Genomic DNA, 21,324 nt, shown 5'->3' on the forward strand with positions numbered 1-21,324 from the left:
CCTATCCCTCCCTTTCCTTTCTTCTCCCCCTCCCTTTCCCTGTCCCTCCTCCTACCCTACTTTCTCTTTTCCGTGTTCCCAACCCCTGTCCTGTAGAGACTTTACTGAACATGTTGATTTTAGGGCCCTTATGTAAACCTACTTTTTCCCATCACTCGTGTTTTCTAGATATTTTCACAGACCTTGCTCAGTGTGAGGCGAGTAATTGAGCATGATCACCTCAGGTTATGCCACGTTCTTGAGAGCATTTCCAGCTGGTTCTTCATGGGCTCAGCCAAAATAATGATCTGCCAACACCTCCTCCAATCCGTTTTACATATTTTAATCTGTACTTTATCAACATTACAGCAACGTAAAAAAATATTAGCGATGCCCCTATATACTAAATAAACGTGCCTTTGGACCCCCATAAACTTAGAGGTTAGCTAGGACAAGTATACCGATGACTGCACATGTCTAGAAAGGTGCAACAACTTGCTCAAGTGAAAGAAACAGTGTCAGATCTACCGTTAGAGACCAGAAATCCTAACACCTGCAGTATAGGAGTAGTAGTACGTTGTGTATTCCTTTGCTAAATTCAGACTTGCCTGGTGGTCATAGTTACCTGGATCCTAGAGTATGTTATTGAAAGTCTCGACTACTAGAGACCCCAAGGAGCTACTAAATCAGAATCTCAGAAAATGTGCCTGGATCAGCTTATTAAACCAGTGAATCAATTCTTGTGGGCAAATTTGGGAGGCTTCATAGATATATCCTTTTCTGGCTCATAGATGTCCAGACACTTTCTGTATGAGCTCAAACCCTCTTAACCCTAAATCCTCACAATAAGGTCATTAAGGTGATATTAGTCCGCTCTTTATAAAGAATTTAATCCCATAAAAGTTAAATATTTTGCATAAGGTTACTTAGTGAATAAGTGGTGGAGAAAGTTTATATTGTGGATTTAGAAATCAGTGTTTCTCAAATTTTTATGAAATCAAAGTCCTCTGGACTTACAAATGTATAGTTGGAAGTCCAGAGGTAGGCCTATGGTATAAGATGAAAAATAGCTCAAGAATGTTGCAAATAGTGTATTGTCTTTTTTCTGCTGTCTTGGTATTCCAAGAAATGACTCCATCCTAAGACCTTCTCCCCCAATACTTAAAAGATGTTTGTTGTTCCAGATATTGCATCCACAGTAAGCAATCTCTAAACCCCAAAAGAAAGTTATTTTTCTCACTGAGATTTTTTTTTTTAAGAACAAGGAAACCTTTGCCAGAATCCCTCACAGCTGACTTTCACTCCTTTAAACTGTTTTTACACGACTTGCCCATACATAAAAGGAAAGAGACCCCCAAACTGCTGCTAGTAGGAATGGAAGGTGATATATAATTCTGCAGTAGTATATGATCATTGGGTGGAGGGTGGGCACTGAACAAAATGGGCATTCCTTTGGAGAGGAGGAATCTAAAGGAGGGAGGGCTGTGAGATAGGCAGGCAATACCAGTTACCTCTGTATTTCTGTGAAGAAGATGGATGATGTGTCTTTGTAAACTGATACTTACAATGTAGATGTCAGGCATATAATTATTATTTGGAGCTAGGCTCCAACATCCATAATAAGGAAGACAATACTGACAGTATACCTTCTACCTCACATTACACCATCTCCTAACTACTGTAATTACCTTTTATCTGTAGGAAAAATCAGTTTGGCCACATTTGGCAAGCAGCTGGGATGAATGGAGAAATTGAACATTTGGGAATTTAGTGCAGAGAATCAAAGACAGTGAAGTAGCAGACATTGTTTTGAGTTATTGTTGAGTTATCCTGAATGAATGAGAAAGTAAAACTGCTCAGTTTTCATGTCAATGAAGTTGAGACTGCAGGGAGGAGACAGGTAGCAGGCACGAACAGGAACAGTTAAAAATTCGTGAAGAAAAATATCTATTGGGTGGGCTGAGCCTGAGCTGTCACAGAATGTGTAGATAATCAAGCAGTCAGGAAGCTGTAATGGTAAGTGGGGGCCACTCATGATGCTGAAGTCACTGAGTAGTAGAGAAGAAGATAAAGAGCTAGAGCTAAAGCCTTTGAAGACATAAGAGTTTGAAAGATGATAGCAACCAAGAAGGGCACTGAATATGAGCTGGAAATCTTCGACTTGTCCTACCAGATTTATTCTCCATCCCTCTGTACCCCACACAGTGCCATGTTAGCTCAAATCAGCAAGTTTTAGCTAAATCAACAGGTTTCCTTGCTCTCTGATTCTGGTTGGGTTTGGTTAATGGGGATCTTTAGCAGAAAATCAGATGGAGAGAAAGCTGTGTCCCTGAACGGAAGGTCTTTGCTCTTTTTATGACTGTCTCTCTACATATCTCTTTACACTAGGTCACAGCATTGGGTTCTTCTATTCCTTTCAGCTCATGGGTGGTACCAGCTCCACTGTTACAAGCTCTGGGTTACTGACTGCTCTCACTATCCCTTCCTCTACTTCATTCACACTTTTGTAAAAAAAATCCCTACATTTAATCATCCGGAAATAAACCTAATCCAAGTATACCATCAGTATCCTTTTTGAGGACACTGAATAATACAATTACACAACAAGAATTTCAGAGGAAGTGGAGTTTCTGAAAGAAGGAGAAGACATGTGGAAGTCGCAACAGGGAGCAAGAGGGCTCCCCTCCACTTCCTGTTGAACTGTGAGAAACAAATGGCCTCTATTCAAGAGATATACTGGGGAAGCGTGGGAGAGCTGGGCTTCGTCTTAAGTGGGAAAATAGAGGAGACAAAGAGAGGTAAGGGAAAACTTGCAGGTTACATGTCAGGAGACGCAGAGGGTGCAGTGAAAGGGTTTGAAATGTGATAAGGAATAGGGGTTGAGTCAGACTGGGGGACCTATAAGGAACTATGGAGATAAGAATCAGCATGATAATGGATGATCTGGGAGACTACTGGGGATTGAAGTACATAGGGATGCTACCAGGCTCTCAAGTTATTTTACTTATTTTAGTTCAGATCTATAGTGCCTATTATGTGCTGTACACCAGGTGAGGCCTTGAGAGTAGAGTGTGGTAAAGTAGTAACAGCATCCAAGCAGTGACTTATCAATGAGTCTGACTGTGTGAGGCACAGGCCTCTAGACGAGGTCGGGGGGAGGCTAGAGAGAAGCCATCCAACCCATGGGCTTCCAGGGATCCTGACACCTAGGCCCCTTCCCATCAGCGTTCAACTGTCAGTCCTATAATAAGGATAGAAGAGTATGGACAAAGAAGACTGAAGCTTTTCTGCAAGAGCCGGGGAGACCATTTGGGTCAGTATTGTGCCTGCCCATGACAAGGCAGGATAAAGCTGGGAGTTCCTAGTCTTGGTCAGACAGAACTGGGAGCATGTGACCACCGGGACCAGTGGTCACATACCTTACCATTAATGATCTTCTGGGAAGCTGGGAAGGATGAGTGACAGAAATTGTTCCAATACAACTGAAATCATCTTTGTTATAGCCAAGACTTTCTTGTGACTGTTTGAGTCACAAGCTTTGCTGGATAAAGCCACTACCCTGGGCCTCCTTGAATGCTAACCCTTGAAGCTAAGGTAAATATTTAATATTTCTAATAGCTGGCATTCGTTGTGTGCTTACTATATGCCAAGCACTTAGGAAATGAATTAACTGATTCTTATAACAGGCAATGAGATAGACACTATTATAATTCTCATTTTATAAATGAGGACATTTAGGTATAAAAATATCATGCCATTTGTTCTGGGTCACAAAGCCAGGGATTGGTAGAATCGGGACTCAATCTTAGTCAGACTCTGTTGTCCACAATTTTATCATCTACAGTATCATTAAAACTACTTGTTGAATATTTACACCAGATATATACATATATATGTATATTAAATAGAGCAATATAGAAATATGGTATTATTTACCATGTCTCACTTTTCATTTATAAAATTAAATTGGAGAAATATTTTAAAAATCATTTTCAAGCATTCCAAGAAAGAATTGCTTTTATTTTTTTCTAATTTTCCAATACACTAAAAATATACTATATTTCTATATTATATTTGTATAAAAACCTTGATTCAAGCCTTATTTAAGGTGAATCTATACATTATTAAGATACCATAATTTTATTCCCTCTCACTTTATGTTCATTTATCTCAAATGTACAGCCAAAATGTCTTATGAGTTCAAAAATTAACAAAACATTAAAGCCTTAATTAAAAATACATTCCCATGCTTTCCTAGCATTTGCAAGGCCCTAGGTTTGATCCTCAATACCACAAAAAAAATCCCAGACTGAGCCGGAGATCTACTCAGTGGTTCCGCTGCCTGCCTCACAAGTGCAAGGTCCCGAGTTCAATCCCCGGTCCCCCCCAAAAAAACCAAAACCAAAAACAAACAAACAAAAATCCCAGACTGTAATGGGAAGTATCATACCACATACACTATTTATTAATCACAATCACAAGAATAACTTTAGTTCTCACAGTTACCAGATAAAGTAAGAAGCAATATTCTGCACTAAATACTGCTTGTCTCTGAAAACCATTGAATTAATTTCCTCATCATCTCAATCCTTATTTCCCCTCAAAGCCTCTGCCTGGCATCTACATTGATTTTTACTTTTTTCCTTGTATATACTGCCCTCTCTCTATATCTTTCTTAAATTCTTTTTGCTTACCACCAAGGTGTTTGTCCATCATGGGAACTCACATATTGTGTCTTCCTTTTTATTTGGCTGTTTGTTATTCCTCAACTTTACATAAAGAAAAGCATAGCAAACCTTCTGTGAAATTCATATATATAGTAAAACACACTACCATTTAGTAAGCATGTGCATACTTTCTTAACTACCTCTAACAACCATTTTAGGAATTTAAGTACTATCGTTACACCCGTTTTGTAGGTGAGGAAGGAGACTTTACCATGCTAAATTAATACTGCTGGTGTTTTGATTTGACTTCCTGTGGATTTGTTGTAGCCATCTAGTGGCTTCAAAATATAGTGATACTAGGGGAAGATACTTAATGCAAAAATCTTTTACAGAAAGAAAAAAGGGACGAAAAAAGGAAATTTACAAGTGTACTACTTTAGTGATGTTTTCCCTTGGAAGCTGTGTAAATAAACAATGAATATACCTCACAATATAGATAAGACAGCTCGTGCTGTGCCCTAGACTTAACCTGATTTCTTTTTAGCATCTCCATGACATATTTAATATCCTGTTTATCAACATCAGGTGCCATACTTATTGCAAATTGCTTCTCAAATTGTTTCAAAACAGGCTGTTTAATTTACAGGCAGAGGTTTAAAAAAATATACATCTTAAGTGACTCAATTATTTTCCAAAGTTAAGATTCTCTTCTTTTCCACACCAGGACTCAAGTGGGATCTTTGCTGATTTTATTTGTGTTGAATAAATTAAAAGACAACATAAACCTGGAAAAGCTTTAACACTTTATAATATTTGCTTATAGAACTGTGAAACAAGAATGTCTTAATTTAAAATTTAAAAGAATCTCCAAATTTCTCTTTCCTCCATCTCAATTTCCCCAGCCTCAATCTTGAATCACTAATTCTCACTATGCCTTTACTTTTACCCTGTAAAACAAGCTGAAGTCTTTCCCATTAAAAAATAGAAGCAAAATCAATAAAACTCTTCCTCAATCTGTCTGATTCAGCATAACTCCTTTAAACTATACAGCCTAACCACATTAAAATAGCCCCACAGTTTTTAACCACACCTTTTCTCCTTTTATCAGAGTACTTTTCTACCACCAGTTCTATTTTTATGCAACTGGACTATGTCATGGAACTGAGCACAGAGCAAAGTTATATTTCAGATGTTGAGAAGTGGTCATCCTTAACCATGGTTTTTCAGTGATCTCTCCAAAAAGGGCTGACAAACCACCCAAGAGAGGGACCTTCCAGATTTAAGCATCACAAATAGAACATTCACTTTATCCCTCTCCCAATACCTCTTCGCTTTTCTTTCTTCCAAACTTCTTGATCTGGTGGCCCTGTTTACCTCCTTCAGAATTTCTTGACCACTTTCTACTAGACACGTTTCATCCCTTTGGTCTGTTATACTGTATCATAATGTCTCAGACTTCTTCTGAATGAGTATTCATGTGTGTGTGTGTGTGTGTGTGTGTGTGTGTGTGTGTGTGTGTGTGTGTGTCCAGAAGAGGATGGGCCCAAGTCTCATGAATCAGGTTAAAGCTAAATCACCCAAGGCAGTTCAGTCCTCCTACCAATGCAAGCTAAACTGCCTAGAGTGTAAGCACAATTGCAGTGAGAAACATTCAGTCTCCTCAAACACAACATAATCTGGGCTGGGGATTTAGCTCAGTGGTGCCAGTGCCTCAAAAGCACAAGGTCCCGAGGTAGATCCCCGGAACAACAACAACAACAAAAAAGACAACATAATCTAATCCTTTCTCTATGAAATGATATTTTTCTTATAGGAATTTTGGCTTATCGTGTAAGAACAAGAGATTCTTTCTCTGCCACTTTGAAGTAGTAGCACAATTGTAGTTAGAATCTGTTGACTCCATGTCTCTTCTGATGGAAGTTTTGAATGAAAGGCAGTCACACATCCAGTTTAGTCTTCCAGACAAAGGTGCTTGAAGTTGGTACGTTTTACTATTGCTGATTCATATCCCTTTTCTCCTTTCAGACTTAATCATTTATTGCAGTCCTTCCTACTTGATTTTCTAATAGGGTAGGACTTCTCCCACACTGTAGCTGTGACTAAGGTAATTCTGCTCCTTCCTTCTTTCTACACTGAGCTTGGATCCCCTGACTTTCCAAGGACAAACCATCTATCTCATGCAGCAGTGATAGTTACCATGAGGGTGCAGATGGAGGCCCCAGGACCTCATTTAGTCACCACATCCAAGTGAAGTTCTGAACAACCTCAGGGAAATTTTCCCAGCCTCCGATGCAGAGCACTAGGTTCTTGCAGCTGCGGAACATACACATTGTATACATTGTATACATTGTATACATGCAGCTAGAACGGAACTGCTCTAGTCTTTAGAATTCGCTTCCCCAATTTAGCCTCATGAGGGTAATACTCATTTTAGTTCACATGCAAGTGGACTAACAACTAATTATCTTCTTATTTTTTTCTTTCATTGAAAGCTAATGTTCTTTAAAAAGGCTAGTCTATACTTCCTGTTTCACTTTTTCTTGCTCTTTCTCACTTCTCAATTCACTGAAATCTGGCTTCTGCCATAATTATTTTCCAATGACCTTTGGAGTTTCAAGTACAAAGAACATTTCCTTTACTTTTTTGAATTTTTTTCTTACATTGTCTTCCATTTTTTTCTTGATTCTCCTCATGCCACTATTTTTTGAGCTTGTTATTCTTCTTGAGTCTTTCATTTTCTATTTCCCTTAAAATAAAATTTTATTTATAAGTTATATTACCCAAAGTACTGAGAATAATAAAATGGAAGTTTGTGTATGCACAAGTTAGATTTTGCCATATGTTTTTTCAGATTGTCATTCTCTTTCCTTCTAAGAAATAAAAATCCTTGTTTAGGACTGGGAATTTAGCTCAGTGGTTCCATCGCCTGCCTCACAAGGGCAAAGCCCAGAGTTCGATCCCTGGTAGCAAACAAACGAAAATCCTCGTTTTTATCCCTTTGGTCTTTGTATTTCTAAGGATTCTTAACTTCAGGTAGCTTTCCTTATTTTTTTGACAGACTAATAGTGGTCACCAGAAGATTAATTCTGCTCTTCTTACTGGTCACACGTTGTTTACTCATCTGAAGATTATATTTCTTATCCTTTTTTGCAGCTAGGTGTGATTAGTGGGTGAATTTTGCCAGGGGAATATAGAAGCGATGAGTACAGTTTGGGTCTTATCTTTTCAGATAAAGGAAGATGGCTTGCCTTGGACTGCTTTCTTCTCTGTCATGGGCATGCCTGTGACAGCTTTGACAGCTACCTCATACAGAGGAGGTAGACATCCTAGGAGAGGGCAGAAACAAGATAGAAGGAATCTGAATGACCTCACAGAACAGAGCTGCCCTGCCAGTCCAAGCCCCATTGTTATATGAAAGAGAAAGAAAAACTTCTGTTTTCTTTATGTCACAAATTCTGGAGTTTTATTATTATGGTAACTTAGCCTTTACTCTAACTAATAGAGAACCTGAAACTTGGAAATGGAAGACTTTTAACAAAACCCTGAACATATACCATTACCTAAGCAGTCAGATAATGGACAGTGAGGAAACAGATTAAATGGTCCCTATTACGCCACTGGCAAAATATTTGGTAAAAATTTCACCTACTTAACTTGGAAGGCTAACTGCGTTCCTTCTATGGCTGAACTCAATATAAATGAGTAATTGCTTCTTTTTTGCTGCATTTGCAAGGTTTTTCAAGAAATGAGTTCACTTATGAAATGATGTGTCTTTAAGCAGAAGTGGAAGGAAATAAAGGACTTACAAAAAACTGGGGCTTCATAAGATTGGAAAATTCAACTATTTCTGTAGCCCAAACAGGAATACAAGTAACTTAAAATATTGTACAGCCTAGTTCAGTGGTTCCGCCACCTGCCTCACAAGCGCAAGGACCCGAGTTCGATCCCTGGTACCAAAAAAAAGAGAGAGAGAGAGCAAGCAATGTTGTATGGCCTAAGAAGTATTTTTGGCATACCCTGAAGTTACTCTTTCATTTCTTCTCTTTTTCTTTTCTCTGCCTTCTTGTCCCCAACTCCCCCATCATTTCCAGTGTAGAACGGTCACTGTTTTGTTACCCAAGTCTTACTAACCTGAGTTCTCCGGGCATACTATCTACATATACTGATGCATCAGCTGGTTTGCTTCTGATGACAATTCTACTACCAGATGTTGAGAGGATTGGTTTAACTTTACTATAGTAGCAAGGTGTCTTGGGGCCAGGGTAGAATATTGAGGGTAGGCTGAGTTCAGACAAGGTGTAATCTGACCATTGTAGCTGGAGAAGCCAGGAAAGGAGGTCTTCCAAGATGGGAATAATGAAGTGAGGAAAACAAAATCATAGCAGTAACATAAATAGCTGAGGAATGAGTGTGTGGTTGTAAGTTCGAGAGAAGGCCAAAGATCTAGATGAAAGAAATCAACCAAAATAATTGTATTGGATACTCTTAACTCTGTGTAAGAGGAGATAGTGTCTTTGAGGGGTGGGTAACTTGTGATTCAACTCAGGGCTTGCACGTGCTAGGCAGGCACTCTGCTACTGAGCTACATTCACAGTGCCCCATGCTCCTTTTTAACTTTTAAAATTTTTAGACAACATCTTACTAAATTTCCCATGTTGTCCTTGAACTTGTGATCTTTTTGCCTCAACCTTCCAAGTACTTGGTGTTGCAAGCATGTATTACTGTGCCCAATTGAGATTGTATCTTTATATCACTTAATACAGTCTTAGATACACAGTAGGGACACAAGAAATATTTGATAAACTAAACCTTTAATCTCATGCCATTCCTGAACTCTAGTTCTCTTTGTAGTCCTGGGACTAATCTACTATGTGTGGACAAATCAAGTAGTAGTGTTTTGTTTTGTTTTGTTTTTATAACCTAAACAAAAGAGCGGTCAGTAAGTGTATTTAAAATGTTCTTCCTTCAAGAAGACTTAAACTAGGTCTCAATATATTTGTATCACAGCAGTAATAGAAACAACTTAATATAGCCACCATCGTTTATTATATGCGTACTAGATCTGAAACAGTATCAGGTGCTGACCTATGCTTTTTCTCTTAATCTTCCTAATGACCCTAGTATTATTATTCATTTTACAAATGAGAGGACTCTGGTGCAAAGAGGTTCTCTTTCCTAAGGTTATGATAAGTGGCAGTTTGTCTGCCTTCAAACTCTTGGTCTCAGTAACACTAACCCTTGCTGCCTCATGACAGGTTGCCCTCCCTCTATTTCTAAACCTTTGATCTCCTCATTCCCTTGCTTAAAGCCCTTCATCATTTTCTCATCTTCTTGTGCCAGAGCCTGTATAATTCAGCGTGGCATAATTTATTTTTCAAAGCTACTTTAGTGTCCTCAGCTTCTGCTGCTATTTCCATGAATGCATGTTGAGTTCCAAGTACTTGTGGTTCCTGGGGACATGCCGAGCTCTTCCATGCTTCTGTGGTATTACACATTCTCCTCCTTTCTGGAGCATTCTTCCTCCTCATCTGCCTGGGCTTTAAAACTACAGACTCAGGCTCTAATCAGTCTCTCCTGTGAGATCATCAAATTCTCAGGGTTTTGATTCTCCTATCAGTAAAACTGAGATTATGTTTCCTGAGTTGGGAATTAGGTTACAGTGGACTCCTGACTTACAAACTCAATTCGTTCAGGAGGGCTGGCTGTGACTCAAGTTGGTTGTAAGTCAAGACTATTGTTCCCATAAGAAATAATGGAAATACCCATAATGTGTTCCATAATGTGTTACCCATAAAACTCCCAAAGAAACCACTTAACTAACCTTTTCATAGTAAAAAAGGCCCGTATAATGTTCGTAATTTATGAGAAACACTAATGATTTTTCTAGTGTATTCACCAAAAAGTTATAAAATGTGCCTAGTTTGCCAGAAACAATAATTTCATAACGTACTCACCATTCAAGTTGACATCTTTGGCTTGCAGGAAGGGAGGATGAAATGGAAGGTGGTTATTGTTTGGAAGGAGAGTCCCCTTCCAGAAGAACATCAGGAATCTGGCTCTCTGGGGTCCTTTCTCTCCTGGGGAGAGCCTGTAGCTCTCTAGGACCTGCTTCTGGTTCACTAGGTCTCAACCTTTTTAGAATAAAAACTGGTCTAAGGTTGTCTGTTTCCGTCTTTCCTTTAGCACTGTTCTGTAGTATGACATGACATTGTCATTAAGCAAGTGAATGCAACGATCGAGTTTTTCCTCTGTCTGTCTGGGTCTTCTTTACAAATGTTTGTAGCTCTGTCCATTTCTTCAGGATTTCCTTTATTTCAGAAGAAGAACTTTGCAGCACTGATTGTTGATACTCCTCCTCCTCCTCTTCAGAAAGCTCCTCAGCTGCCATTCTCTTTTACTCAGCTAGAAAGTGCTGACGTTCCTCTGTAGACAGTTCCTCTGAGTGTTCCTCCACCAGTTCCTCAACATCACCACTGTCTACCTGCAAGCCTATGGACTCTGCTATAGTGACAGTGTCATCAACCACAGGGTCAACAGAAGGCTCAGGCTCCTCTACACAACCATCTCTCTCCTGCATAATTTTAGGTCACACTTTTTTCCAGGCAGATCTTATTGTGTTTAGAGACATTGGCCCAGGATTTCTCAATTTACCCTACACAAGAAAGACCAACATTTGGGGTCATAAGTTAAAACTAAAATTCTGGTTGTAAACCAAATTCATATGTGAGGCATGGTTGTAACTTGAGGGTCCACTGTATCTGGGGTGACTTGTGACTTTCCCACTCACTGGCTGATCATCTCAGGAAAGTTGCTTGGTTTCTGAAGCCTCAGGGGTTTTGGTTTTTCTTTCTTTTTAAATTTTATTTTATTGGTACATTTTAGGTATACAATATAATGACTTTCATCATTCGAAATTTGCACCTTACATAATCTCTCTTGGTTCCTTTTTTTCCCCCTTCCCCTGCCCTCCCTTCAACCCCTCCATCCCTCCCTATTTACAAAGACTTTGTTTCCATTTTTTCATTTTCTCATATTAATTCAATTCCCTTCTCTCCTTTCCCCTACCCCTCCTACTTCCCCTTCTCCTTTGCCCCTTCTCTTCCTATTTCACATTATCTGTTATACCTTTTAGTCCTTATTTACACTTTCCATTTCTCACACTAGAGAAACTATTTATTTACACATGTGTGTCCTTGGTTCCTTTCTTTCTTTCTTTCTTTCTTTCTTTCTTTCTTTCTTTCTTTCTTTCCTTCTCTCTCTCTCTCTCTCTCTCTCTCTCTCTCTCTCTCTCTCTCTCTCTCTCTCTCTCTCTCTCTCTCTCTCTTTCTTTCTTTCTTTATTTTGTACCTGGGATCAAACTCAGCACCTTGCACCTGTGAGACATGGTGCCACTGAGCTAAAGCCCCATGGTTTTTGATTCTTTCTTCATAAAATATTATACAGTGGTTGTGCACACCTGTAATCCCAAAGAGCCCAGCCTGGGAAGTTAAGCAATCTAGCAAAACCTTGTCTCCAAATTTTAAAAAATTGCTTTAAAAAAGGGTTGGGGATGTAGCCCAGTGGGAAAACCCTGGGTTCAATCTCTAACATCATAGGTGGGTTTGAGGGGGCAGAGTGGAGAGGACATAGATACTGCTTTGAAACAGTGCCTGACACCATAGTAAGTACTCAGTTAGAAAAAACTGTTACATATATGGCCCTTGTGCAAATTAAGAAGAGTAACATATGTAGCAATCTGCCACAATAATTGTTAGCACCTTGTGGTTCCCTAGTGATCTCCTGATCACTCCTTATGATCAACAGAAATTCACCTTTGTACTGGCTTTCAGTAAGCGTTCTGTACATTCTGTACCTGGATAGTCATCTTGTCAATTGTGCTCACATAACTCTGATTTCATCAGTTACATCGCATGGAATTTTTTGTTTCAGTTCTCCGTCCTCTGATAGTCTAAGTCTCCTCGAGGACAGGGATTATCTTATTATTCACCCAAATCTAGCGTAATTTGGTATTTGACGCACAGACTGACTGATTGGATGGATATTCATTAATAAATCAAAATGGGTCTCAAGGGACAAATAATGAGTGCAACAACTAGGGTAGTACCACCACTGCTGGGAAAAGTTTATGGAGTAAGATTTTGCTTCCCACTTTCCAAAACTCCTGGCAATCATTAATACTTAATTCTCACAATAACTCTATTAGGTAAGTATTATCCCCATGACAGCTTTTTTAAAATTGTGCAATCTTATCGCTATATTATAGATGAAGTAAATGAGACTCAGAAAAGTTAAATAGCACATTCAAAGTCACACAGCTAGTAAGAGGTGTAAAAAATATCTCATATTTCAAGAGAAAACTGTCCAGTAGATTCTAGAGCAGTGATGGCAAATCTTTTAGAGCTTTCAGTAACAGCCAACTGGGGCACACGTGCCATAGGTTCACCACCACCGTCCTAGAGGACATCTGATTCTTGCCTTTTATTGTCTTTGAGCCATTTTACAACTATATATAAATGTATTTTTTAGGTTCTCTTTAAAATAGGATATAACACCTACCTAGGTCCCTAATTAAGTGTTAATTTCTTTTTGTTTTTCAGACAAGGTCTTGCTAATTCAATTCAGGCTGTCCTTGGACTCCCTCTGTAGCCCAGTCTGGCCTTGCTGCAATCCTCCCTCCTGTCTCAGCCTCCCAAGTGCTAGGATTATAGGCTTGTACTACCATACCTGGCCTTTTTTTTCCCATCTGTATCACACTTGTGCTTTTTAGATTTTTCTGAAAATTATCTTTTAACAAAAATATAAGTGGAGTACTGCTCCCATTCTGATTGACATCAAGGCCAATTTCTTCACCTCAGAGGGTTCCAACAGCAAAGGGTTCAGTGGAGTTCTAAATTCCACCTCAAGGCACTCTGATTTAGTGAGATTTTTGCTTTGTTTTTAACAAGACTCTTATTTTGTTGCAGGTAGTCTGAAACACTCTCCTTTAAACAACACTATGATACCACTCTCTTAGTCGGAGAAATAAAATACTTGCATATAATCATTTATAAGCTTGCTCAAATTCTCAAAGGAGAGAAAATGAAGAATGAGGTTCCATCTGGAAGAATCTAAGTTTCACAAAGAAAGTGATGCAGTAGTCAAACTGGGCCTTAATAATAATTAGAAAGATGTGACAAGAAAATGTATGCAAGAAAGACAGTCCATATTTGGGGGTCAGCATGAACAAAGGAAAGAATATATATTATATATATATTTGTTTATATATATTGTATATATTTGTTTATATATATTATATATTTGTTTATATATATATATATATATTTGTTTATATATATATATATATATATATATATATACACATATTTTGTAACGGCTAGGAATTGGCTGGTAGTTGGATGGACTGAGTAGAGGTCTGAGTAAAGAGTGTGTCAGACAAGATGGGAAAATTAGGTTTGAGCTTGAATGGAGGACTTCCATGCCTGCATTTCTTTGTTGGACAATAAAGGTAACACAAAGCTTTTGACGTAGAATGAAAGGATCAGAAGATAACCAAAAGAAAGTCAAAAAAATTCTAAAGAGGCATAAAGTTGGAGAAAGAAGCAATTTATGAATGACAAAGAAAAATGTGAGATCACAAGGATATGAAGTCTCTTACACAATTCATGAATATTTGTAGAGGACTTGTTGTATGTGGAACGTGTGATACTAAACAGTGGGAGAAGATACAAAGAAAAACTATCCTAGTATGAGGGAGATATCAGAGGTAAAAGATGGTATATGGGCCTAAATTTGGTGAGTAAAGAGGAAGCATAGAGGAGAAAAACAAATGAAAGCTATTTAGTGAGTAGAACTGACAGAATTTTGTGTGTGCTTGAATAGAGGACAAAGCAAGAGCAAGAGTCTAGGAAAACAGAGGTTTCTGAGTTGGGATAAGAGGCATGTCTGTAAATGGAGAAAAAGATAATGAAGAGTATAGGGAGGAGGAGGACAAGGGATGATGAATTAGTTATATATTTTACAACATTCGAAGGACTGGGGATCTTGGGAATGTAGATCTGGGGCCCAGGAAAGAGTCTTAGACAGCTATTGAATAAGTGGAGTTAATACCAGGTATACCTCAGTTGAATGGGGAAGCATGGATGCTTAATTAGACCAAAGCTAAGATAGGGCTGAAATTGTAGGAGGTTGAGTAAGTGGAAATAAACTGAACAAAAGGTTAATTGCAAAACACAGAGCCAAGAAACAAACCAGAAAAGCCTGCAGGTTTTCAGGCTCACGTAATCATCCAAAGTTTGAGACTTGAAAAGCTCACAGGCTACAGAGTTGCAGCAAGAGCTGTTGAGAAATGAGAGCAAAGGCATTGGATCAAGATAAAGGATTTTTTTTTTCAGAGCTTCCGTTAAGGAGTGTGCTATATTTGTTTGGATGATCTCCTTTAGGTACACAGTGTTACCACAAGGAATTTACGTAGCAGAAGATACACATTCAACTCCTACATAGAGAAGAGGAAGCAGAGCATAGGGCTGGGGGAGAAGTCTAGTCAGTTCTTCAGGAGCCCCTTAATCTTTTGTGAAGTTGGGGAGAACCATAACATTCTTGGAGATAATTTCCCATAGACACTGGTGGAAGGACTGAATTCTTGGTTAAGGTAATGTATTTATCTAGGGAAGGCAGGGAGTTAACCCTTTGTATTTTGTTTAAACCTCAGTCAAAGAATGATTGGTGTTTCCTCTTGTAGTGGCCATAACAAACCAAAGAAGATCAAAATCACGAAACAACATCTAAATTGTTTTGAAGACACATAGTTTTGAACTTCAGCTCTATTTGTTTGTTTATCTCCTTCTGCCATCAGTATGACAAATGTTGAATCCAGGTACTTGGAGAGCTGGGATTTATAGTTCTGTGAACAGATGGAGAACCACTACAGATAGTACTCCAACTAAAAACCAGTTATTGCCAAAGGTCCAAAAGCTGAAGATCTCAACTTCATACTATAAATGTTGGGCAATAAAGAGAGTTTCTTATTATATGTCAAGAAATAACTTCTATGCTGAAAAGCTTTTTAAAATTAATTAGTTAATTAATTTGACTGGAGATTGATCCCAGGGCCTTGCACATGTTAGGCAAATGCTCTACCACTGATCTGTACCCTAGCCCTATTTTTTTTTATTTTGAGAGAGGGACTAAATTGCCCAGGTTGGCCTCAAAGTTCCAATCCTCTTTTATTGCTCTCCCAAATAGCTAGGGATACAGGTATGTGCCACCATACCTGGCTCACCTATTTTATGTCTATGAAATTTTTTGCTTTTATTTGATTATAGGAAGAATTAATAGATAAGTTAAATTTCATTATCAAGATGAAGTTTTCATTAATGATACTATTGTTTAATGACACTATTGTTTCTAATGTGTTATACTACATAAAGAGTATTAATAGTTAAACTTTTCCTTACTCCTCAATCCATTTCTCCTGACTTTCTGGCTATTAAATATTTTGTCAACATTTGAAGATACTACACATTTTATTATGGAACATTTTTGACAAAGTTTGAAGACATCTAATTGTAACACTTTTTCAGAAATGATGTTTTAAGCCAGGATGGTGGCACAACCCTGTAATTTCAGTACTCCTGAAGGCTGAGGCAGGAGGATCACAAGTTCAAGTTCAGCCTGAGCAACTTAGTGAGAGCCTGTTTCAAAATAAAAAAATATAAAAAGGAATGGGAATGTAGCCAAGTGCAAAGGCCCTGGAGCCAATCCTCAGTATATATAAAAAAAAAAGTTGGATTTTTTTACCAAGGAGAATTTAAAAACCTGAGACTAGAACCATACCTTTCCATGTGAAAAACAAATCCTCATAGGATGATTTCTTTTTTACTAAAACTAGATTTTTTCCTTTAAAATTTTTTTTAGTATATTGCAATGTACATATAGCAAAGTATTTTGAAAAGGGATAGCAATGGATAATTTTTTTAAATTGTGACTTGCTGGAGGGCAAAAATATTTTAGTTTTATTAGAATGCACAGACCATAGACTCAAAGATTAAGTGGGAAATCTTAATGTAGCATATGTGTTTTCTGTGTAAATAACTGCCACTTTTGATGCTTCTGTTTTCTCTTCATATAAAATGTTAAAATGGGGACTTTATGATTCAAATGTTTGGGGTGGGTTGATCATAGGTAATACTATTGTGTGAACAATAGTAATGACATTATGAAGTAAATCTGGGAGATAAATTTCTATGGGAGATCATATATCTGTATCTTAAAAGTACTGTTACGAAAATCATTTGGTTTTTATTTTAAAATATTTTTAGAGACAGGCATGGTGGCACATGTCTATAATCTCACAGCTTTTGGTGGCCGAGGGAGGAGGATCACAAGTTCAAGTCCACCCAGGGCAACTGAGTGACTTAGTGAGACTCTGTCTCTAAATAAATAAATAAATAAATAAACAAACAAATAATAATAATAATAAAGGGTTGGAGATGTAGCTCAGTGTGAAGGCCCTGGATTCAGTCTTCAGTATCAAAAATAAATTAGTGTCGTTTCTTATCTATATATGACCACTAAATTAGTTGATTTATATTTCTACAAAAATTTGCTTGTTTTGGAATTGAATATATTTAGTAGAGGATGGAGGAGGAGCAGAGGGATATTTATTCAAAGGAATATTTCTAAATTCCAAAATTGTATTTAGCTATAAGGTTTGTGAAAGCTACTCATGAATAATTCAAGCACCAACTTTATTTTTTTTAAATGTATTTGTTCTTAAGAACAAGACATGGAACATGTTCGTATTGATTTTTATCATATTGATATGAGTTCTTCATGTTTCAAAGCACTAACCACAGATTTAATATGTTGATAAATAATGATACTTCTAATACTATCCGGTAAAGGTCTATTTGCCTGGCTAATATATTTTGGATCCAACATTTTGACAGAAAGCATAGCTTCATACATTTCTCACTTTTTCAAATAATGATGGTATATGGGAGCCATATGAAGAATTCTATTGAGAAATGAACGTTCCAAAGTCAGAGCAGCAGAGAGGTAGAATAACAATCTGTTTATGGGATGGGGTAACCATTGGTTTTAACTTACATATCTTTTGTGAATTTATAATGTGTAAGGATAACTTATATTTCTCTTTTTGTGATGTCTGTAAAGCGTCTCTATTTTTATCTTGAGTGTTGTTTTTTCTCTTCTTAATTTGACTTCTAGAAACTTCTTATATATTAAGGAGTTTAGCTTTTTTCCTGTGATTTGAATATTAGATATTTTTTCCCAGTTTGTAATTTATGTTTCAACTTTGCATATGTTCTTGTTGTGATTTTTCTTTTGCCCTTGTAGTAGTTTTTGATTTTTAATTTGTTACATTTATTAAGATTTATGGATTCTAGTTTGTGAAGCAAAATTAGGAACGCTTTCTCATTCTAAGGTAAGAAGAGAATTCACCCTTGGGGTACATTTGTGTGTTCACATTTTACATTTAAATCTTTGATCCACTTGGAATTTATTGGTATTAGTCAGCTCTTGGTTGCTGGGACAAGATACTTGACATACACAACTTAAAGGGGGAAGGATTCATTTTGGCTCACAGTTTTAGAGGTTTCAGACCCTGTTCAGCTGGTTCCCAGGCAGAAACATCACATCAGAAGGGCATGATGGGTGCAAGCTGCTCAATGCATGGCATCCAGGAAGCAGAGAGCAGGGTAAGAGCACGAGAGGAAGGGAACAGGGACCAAATATAGTCCTCAGGGTCAAGACTCCATGACCTAACTTCCTCCAGCTGGGCTCCACCTCCTAATGGCCCATTCGGCTATGAACTCACCAATGAGTTAACACGTTGATGAGGTTAATGTCCACACAATCTATTCACCTTTCTGGGAGTCTCTTAATTCAATCAAGTTGACAATCAAGATTAATCAGCATATCTTAGTGTACACTGTGAGATATAATTATTTAACTTTATTCTTCCAGATGTCTGTTTATTTTTTTTAAATCTATCTTACTGACTTAAATGCTATTTATTTGAGTTTGTTTTCTAGACTTTCTATTCAGTTCCATTATTCTGTTTCTATGAAAATCATAGTGTTTAATTACTGAGGTTTTTTTTTTTTAATATTTAGAAGGCTATGCCCTCATCACTGATCTGTTTTTTTGATGCTGAGATTGAACCAGAGCCTTGTGGATGCTAAACTTATGCTTTATTACTGGGCTACACCCCCAGGTTCTCACTGATTTCTTTTTTCCTTTGGTGGTACTGGGGATTGAACCCAGGGCTTTCATACTGATCAACATCTTCAGCCCATTTATGCTTTTTATTTTGAGATAGGAACTTGCTAAGTTGATAAATAGTCCAGTCTGGGCCCAAAGTTGGGATCTTCCTGCCCGAGCCTCCCAGAGGGGTGGGATTATAAGCATGTGCCAATACACTGGGCTTAATTTTTCAAATTTGTAATACAAAAATAAGACTCCTTTTTAAATGTCACTGAATGCCCACAAGTATTTATCACTTATTCTTTGCCAAAAAAAGCACTAAAATGATAGTGTACAAAAGAGTTTAAAAGATTATGCTACAAGGAAAAGGAACAATTGACTCCATTTCGAAGTTTGAGAGATTTAGGAAACAAATTCATTGGAAAAATTTGCTTCATTTAAAGGAATTTTTTTATTTTTCCCTCTTTTTAAGTGTAGAGAGGCAAATAATGGATTTCAATAAATTTTGGAAGTCAGAGTTGGCAAAGCGAGAGGGGGCTAACCTCAGTGTCTGTAGGCACCTGGAGGTGCAGTGTACGGTGCAAGCGGTGATGGGACATCAAGGTGAAGGAGAATTGCCCTCCAGTTCAAGTCTTTGAACCCCAGGATCCTTTCTCCACCTCTTACAGTCTTTGCTCATGTACTAATGGTGCCACCATCCATGTGATCCTTCTGTAAGGTCAGCTGTTTCTTTTCTGGAGATGGGAGTTTATCCTTTGAAAGATTTTTTTTTTTAAATAGCAAAAGGACTAATAAAAATGGGACAGAATCATTGTAAATTAAAACTGTGTTTGAAATAGAAAGTGTAGTAGAAAGCTTAGAATATAAAGTTAAGGAATTCTTCTAGATTTCTCAATCTTGGCACAACTGACATTTGGGGTAGGAATTCTTGGCAGTGGAAGGCTGTTCTGTGCATTGTAAAATGATTAGCAACAACCTTGGCCTTGATTTACCACCCCCTCTTCCCTGTTATGACAACTGAAAGTAGCTCCATATATTGTTACACGTCCTCTGGGGCAGAGAAGCGAACCTCTCTTACTCTCCATATTGAGAAGCTCTCTTGCAACGATAGAAAGATGCAGATGGTCAATATGATAAAGAGATAATAACTTTAGAGAATAATAGGATGTTATAATACCCTATTAACAAGAAATCATAAAGAGAGAATATACCAAATGAAAAGGAGGACATTAGCAAAGAAATAAAAACGTTGCAGGTAAGATTGAAAAGTCCTCTAAAATTCAATACAATCTATGAAAAAAGACTCATTGTGAGGTACATCATTGTGAGATTTCAGACTACTAGGGATGATGGCAAGATTCTAGAAAAAAGAACAGATCAGCTACAGAGGAGTAGGAACTAGAAAGGCAGTTCAATAATAACACTAGAGTAGAAGACAACAATGGAGCAATGCATTTTCAGTGTTGTGAGAAAATGAATTTCAACCTAAATTATCAATCAGGAATAAGAACAGAATAAAGACATGTTCAGACATGGAAATACTCTAAATATTTGTTTCCTAAGTACCCCCTCTGAGTGAGCTACTGGAGTCTGCTTCTTCAAAATAAGAGTAAACTAAAGGTTGAATAAACTGAAGTATTTGGGCATTGAAAAATACTAATGGGCAAAAAAAAGAGATACTGATGGGCATTTGATTAATACGTTGAACAATTTGAATAAAATTTAGGATATATATTTATTTATTTAAAAAGAGGAAAAGCAAAACTATTATTAACTCCAAGAAGAACAGGAAATTTTGAAGCAAAGTATTATCACAGCATTGACTCAGCTATGTATTATATATATTTACACTGTTAGGATGCTATAAACCCAAATTATTGTTTATTGACTGTGCTGTGTCAAGGATGGAGGCAAAGTGGTGGTGATGATGATGTGTAAAAGAGCTAGATCCTTAAATACCATGATGAGATGTCAGAAAATAATGTCTAAACCTGAAAATCAAGACACACTGGTCTAAGGCTTCCATTAGGAAACAAAGAACACGTAGGAAGATTGTGGGGATTTGAGGGTAAAAATAATGAAGGTTGGAGAGAAAGAGGGGCAGCAAACACAGAATTTTGAGGAAGTATCCTTGGAAAGGGAATATTGGTAAAATACCGTTGAGAATAAAGATTTAGTTGAGCTGGTGGCGTGTACCTGAAATCCTGGGCCTCTGGGAGACTGAGGCAGGAGGGTTACAAATTTGAGCCCAGCCTGGGTGACTTAAAGAGACCCTATCTCAAAATTTAAAAAAATTTAAAACAGGGCTAGGGGTATAGCCTAGCTCTATTTAAAAATTAAAAAAAAAAATTAAATCAGGTGCTAGGTCAGTATATAGGAAAGGGTTCAATCTCCAGTACTGAGGGAAAAAAGTTAAGATTTAAATGTGAATAATGAAATGGTTATTTCTTTT

The 21,324-nt window shown here is 37.5% G+C and overlaps 1 protein-coding gene across 1 annotated transcript in view; it reads left to right on the forward strand.

The window, feature by feature from the left end:
• Tlcd4 (TLC domain containing 4) overlaps positions 1–21,324 on the forward strand; it is a 106,127-nt gene that overhangs the window by 469 nt on the left and 84,334 nt on the right. The window lies entirely within an intron of this gene.

Source organism: Heterocephalus glaber, unplaced genomic scaffold, assembly GCF_053883595.1.
Source record: "Heterocephalus glaber isolate CG9 unplaced genomic scaffold, H.glaber_assembly_v1.0 deba00001442, whole genome shotgun sequence".
Classification (NCBI taxonomy): Eukaryota; Metazoa; Chordata; class Mammalia; order Rodentia; family Bathyergidae; genus Heterocephalus; species Heterocephalus glaber.